We start from the raw sequence: 6,000 nt of genomic DNA, 5'->3' as shown, positions 1-6,000 counted from the left end.
TTTCAGCTTTGAGGTATTGTATTTAATTATCTGCTGTTCTTTATTTGATTATTGGATATTGTTTGTTAATCAACTGTTTGTCCTGTTCAAACCAGATATACAGGGAATATACTGTTTTCCCCGCCATATTCATACAAACACTAAACAACACGAGATGTTTTATTTAGATCACTAGAGTTCAATCAGTGAGCATGCGCATATTTAACACTAGTGCGACACGGGTTGTCTTAATCGAATACACTCATAGGCTACTTTAGCATTGGTATTGTTATGTACACAAAAGGGTCCTTACATTGTTTTGTACAACAAAAGCGTTGACCAAAAGAAGGAGAATGTCTTCAGACTACCTGAAGTGACAGGGTCAAATAAATGGGGAACAGACTATATTCAATATTTTTAACTCTCTTTGACGATTGTTATGAGGAAGAAAATATAATGACATTTTTTTTTGTTCGCACTTTTGCGCCTCCTATATCAATATATATATTTTTTACAAGTAAATGCAACAATTAATTATCTTCTTTGTGTTACATAGCACGAAGAAGAACGACCGAGTATAAATATTTAATCATGTTAGAACCGTAAAGGAGGGTAGATTTCACCTTTTATTTTAAATGAAAATTTTACTTACACCTAATTAAACGGTGTCTGCAACTATATAGTAAATAAGTTTAACATAAGTGCTAAATTTTAAAACCACTGGATTCTATTGACAGCAAAGATATACTTGGGAAATGCTAAAAACTGACTTGCGTATAAACAGTTAGATACCGCGGTCCTGCTCTACACAAATTTTAGCAACGAGTTATCGTTCATAACAGCGAACCCTAGCGGCAGTTGAAGGGCCTAATATATGCAGTGAAGGGTTTAAGTCCTTACTCTACTCCAGGGAATCTCATCAAAATAAGTCTATGAGGTAAAAGAAGTGGACATTGAAAAACAATGACGTTGTCGGACGTCAAGAAAATAAACGGCGACGGCGCCAGGTGATCATATAATGTCGTTTTAATTTACAACAATTTGGTAAATAATGAAATTATCAAGCTAAAATTTTCAACATTTCTTTATTTTTTGTTGTTTTCTGTTCCTCATAAATTTTGAAAGCACAGACTACATAGTACTTATTTTATAGCCTTAGCCCACGAACTTTTTGATAACCCCTTGTAAACACCAGAAACATGTAAACTATTACATGAAGAAAGATTCTGTATTTTAAATCATATTAAAAAAATAATAACTTACCAATTTATCCTCAACTGTTAGTGGTACAGTAATTCTTGAATGCTAAGCCTTACAAGTAACCTATATGTAATTAAATTTCTTTTTTAGAAATAGATAAATAAGATATTTTTAGATAGGCAATTATTCATTACGAGGGCTGTTCGAAAAGTTCGTGGACTAATGCGATAAAATTACTATGCTTACAAAATTTTTAAGGTACATCAAACAATTTAACAAAACTTTTAAAAATATTGAAAACTTTAGCTTGATGCCTTGAATATATACCAAAATATCATGAAATAATATAATTTTGTTTGTATTCTAGTCTCCCATTGGTTGATTTCCAAAAAGGAACGCAAATTATTTCCCCATATACTGGTTTGGTATGGGGAGACCCCATCCCATGACAACCAGCTGAATCATATGTATCCATGCAATCCCCTCATTCCCTGTCCTTGGAATTCATGGAAAATTCTAGATTTAATAAATGCACCTTTAATTTCAGTGGTTCGATCTTACCTCATGTAAACAAACATCCTGGCTGCTAGATCTCTGTATTAGTTATTACCCCACCCCCACCCCCAAATAATTGAGCGGCAAGTTTGAATTCATAAAAAGCTGCACAATTTAACACCCACAACTGTTTAATTATTTTAAAATTAAATTATACGGAATGACTCTAATTCTTGGCCAGATTATTCGAGTATAACCTGGTTTGGTTCTGTTTAGGCTTTTTTTTTATAATCCGCTTCGCGTATCATAAAGTGTAAACTGACCCAACCAGGTTATATCGAAGAATTGGGCAAAACATAAAAGTCAAAGACATTATATGATTACCCGCTGTAGACATTTAGATTGAGTCTACACTACCTGAGGATGCTTTCATATAAACATGACCAATCATGGCTTTGCTATTCTTGAGAAGATTTTTGTTAAAAAACAATTCCTATATATTCCTTTGTAAAACTTTGATCACCCATTGTGGCCCCACCTAACCCTGGGGGTATGATTTGATCAATCATGAATGTACAATACCTGAGGATGCTTCCCTATTATTATGACCAATTATGGCTTTGTTGTTCTTGATGAACTTTCAGCTCATGTGAGCTAAAAATCTGTTGACGGAATATAAAAGAAACATACTTTGTCTAGCAATTTAAACATTGCTATTTTTACCAAAATATTTCAACTGCATTGATGTTTATTTATACCGCAATATGGCAATTTTAAAGCTATTGGGCATTGAAAAAATACACTTTGTAATTCCTAGACCAACCTACATGTATATGTTTAACTTTTTTGAAAGAACGAGGGCGCTTTTGATTGGCATTCGGCAGGAATCTGGGCGTAATTGAAAAGTGAAAATTTTATCGACATGTCGCATGAAATTTTAACATTTTTTTTATTTATCGGGTTCCTGTGCAACAGGAAAGGAAAATATTTTCCCGAAACTGAGCTTTGATTTGCTAAAAAATAAGTTGAAAATTGGCCAGATCAGACATTTGGTACAAAATAGTACATTTTTAAACACGTTTTCTAAAAATTTTCTATCTCTGGTACTTTCTCCATGATTTTGAAACGTTATCTGTGTGTATTTTAATTCAAAGAAACGAATACACTTTTTTAAAAAATGGAGAGAAGACCCAGAGACCACGAAAAACGAACTTTTCCCAAAAAAAATCCAAATGTGTGAATGTGGTGCTTCTTTGTCCTTTTAAAATCATTTGTGTGTATAGCGGTGATAGCCCAGTAAGTTGGAATACCTGTTCTCTACACTAGAAAAGAAAAGTTTTTGGTTCGAGTCTGGCATGGGGCGTTAATTTTTTTTTTCATGCAAACAACCATTTATTTTGTCAGTTTCGTTTTATGTACTGATGTATTAAAATTTTGAATTAGATAAATTTTGGTTCAGTTTGGTTCTCGAGCGAAATCAATTCTAATCTTCTATTCCGAAATATAATGTACATGTACACGTATCATGCATCCATATGCATTTAATATTTTAGGTGTTTATTTTTTGTGAAACATTACTATGTTATAGTACCCCCTAGGAAAAATGGACAAAAATGTTACAATCTCACACTTTCAAACTAAATGATAAAAAAATACCTATGGAGGTGTTTGTAAAATCTGATAGTATGTTCAGTCAACCAAATCATGGACATTTAAACCACAAATGTTTCGTACAAATGATTCCTGCAGATCACACGCTAAATGCGTCCATCTCCTTTACATTTTGGTGGCTCTTTACAATAACTTTCATGTACTTGGCACATATACTTGTAACACAATATGGGGAAAATGTGATAATATTGCGCTTTTCCAACAAAGTCCCAGATAGGGTCCAATAGAAAATTTTTACAATTTTTGAGATGACCCCTAAGGAATCGGGACGATTAACGTTCTATTAATATTCTATACGTCTCTGCCTCGTTAAAAAGAAAAGTTGAGACAAAAAGATGGTTACACTGAAAAACGGACATGGAAACTATAGGCTTAATATTTAAGTAACTTTCATTATCATCATTGGCTGATGATCAGACCGAATATAGATAGTTTTCGATAGGCCTGAATTTAGCGAAAGTTACCTCCCGTTGGCCGCCATATTGGAGGTCGACTCAGTGATTTTCCCTCTTTATCTTACCAAGTTTAAGAAAATATAGCAGAAATATTTGGTGGAAAATCTTTATCAAACAATTTTTTTTAAATAAAGGAGGCTTCCAAAAATTTATATACTTCAGAAAAATAATAATTTCTAATTCAAAATAGCAAATATAAAAATTTTAAATTGGTTGAACAATGAAGGAATATGATCATTTGGACCTCCAGTATGGCGGCCAACGGGAAGTAACTCTTGGTCAATCGAAAACTATCTATATTTATGTTTATACATATATATTAAATAGAAGAATGCTATATTTATCGTGCACAGACAATAGGAGCTTGTTACCGGTATGTCCCTTTAATTTTCATAAATCAATTAGCCCATTAAAGTTTCTTTAATCAAAAATATCTTACAATTAAATATACACCGCTTTATTTCAGCATAAACTAGCATTTGATTTAATAAGTATTTGTTGAATATTTGCTTCATATGATTGAAAGTGAAAGTAGTTTTTCTGCTGAAATACCAGAAAAACCATTCTTCTTTATATATTTTCTGTTTGAATGATATTCTGATGAAAGTAAAATGGCATCTTTAGTCGTAAAATGTTTTTAGAATATTCTGTAACAACGTCGAATATATGTATAAAAGGTTTGTAATTTGGAAAGTTATTATAGTTTGATATTATGTAAAATCCTTGAAATACTGATTATTATAACTTACAATTTTTAAATGCGGTTGAAAAATTATCACATCATTTTTTTTCATTGGACAGTTTTTTATTGTAATTTTCATAGATATGAATGTATCATTAAAATATATCTCGCCCAAAGTCCATCTCTCGAAATAATTAATACTTAATTTAAAAGCTCTCTCTCTCTCTCTCTCTCTCTCTCTCTCTCTCTCTCTCTCTCGATGAATTTGTATGTATATATTATACATTAGAATATACTTTCCTAATTAAAGGTTTTCCAGATTTTCTTTTGAATTGCTTTGTTTTATTTTTTCTTTGCTTCTTATTAAGTTTTACCGCCTTTTTAGGACACCGTGTAATTTATGGAGTGGAGTTATGGAGTGGAGTTTCGACTCAAATTTTGGAATTTTGACATGACATTTTTCACATGAAAGGAAGAAAAGATGTACAAAAAAATTCAAAAATGTTTTCTTGCATACTTGTCGGCCATTTCATGTATTTTAAAAATACATATTTTTATTTTTCCATTTCTAGTTTTTTTTTCTCTGCGATAACTCTTTGAAAGTTAGGAGAGTTTATCTCTTAATAATTGTGCCGGTGTAAAGACGAATAATGACCCCCATCGAATAATGACCGGGGGGTCATTTTTCAACGACAAAAAGTGACCCCCACCCGTAGAAAAAAATCATTTTTTGTAGAAAAATGGTCCTAGGGGGTCATTATTTTATATGCTAGTCCTATAAAATAATGACCCCCATTGAAAAATGACCCCCTTTAAAGTGATATGATACAAAATATACGCTCTGTGATATCTTTTTTACAGCGAAACTAATTTTTACATTTTCTGTAACCAGAAAAATACAAAAAGTCGTATGAAATAATTAAGAGATTCACGTAGTCTTTCAATGCTAAAATTGTGTTTGAAAAGAGATTCTTTAATTGTCAAGTAAATAAAATTTCTTTTTAATATTCCTCCTTATAATGTTTGCTTAAAGAATGATATTCCACTTGTTTTTAGAAATCAAACCATGCAAAAATCAGGTTTAAATACTCTTTAATAGGAAAAATTAAATTTTCCGTCATTTCAACTTTTAGTTTGTTTAAGTTTGGCAAATCCTATCTGACAATGAAAGAGGAGGAAATTTTTATCCCCCCCCCCCCAAAAAAAAGAACATTACGTTAAATCAAAACAAAAAAAAATAATAATAAATGAAAAGCAAAAATATAAATAAAACTCTATACCTTTCAATAATTCTGAAAGAGGCTCTAGATAAAATATTGAAATGAAGTTAAGCCTTCACACAAGTACTATCATATCATAATTTACTTCGCCATGATTAAAGCATACTTTAAATGTTGGTGGAGGTATACTGTAGAAGTACATTTTTCCACGTGGTATTAATTTACGCTATGTACGCGGTCACAAATTTTCCGCGGAAATTTGTCCAAGTGTTCTTAATATAAATGTAAGGCATATAGT

The sequence above is a fragment of the Saccostrea cucullata genome, unplaced genomic scaffold, assembly GCF_032062105.1.
Source record: "Saccostrea cucullata isolate Sc308-1 unplaced genomic scaffold, CSIRO_AGI_Scuc_v1 ctg366, whole genome shotgun sequence".
NCBI classification, from domain to species: domain Eukaryota; kingdom Metazoa; phylum Mollusca; class Bivalvia; order Ostreida; family Ostreidae; genus Saccostrea; species Saccostrea cuccullata.
Note: the sequence above shows the minus strand (reverse complement) of the source record.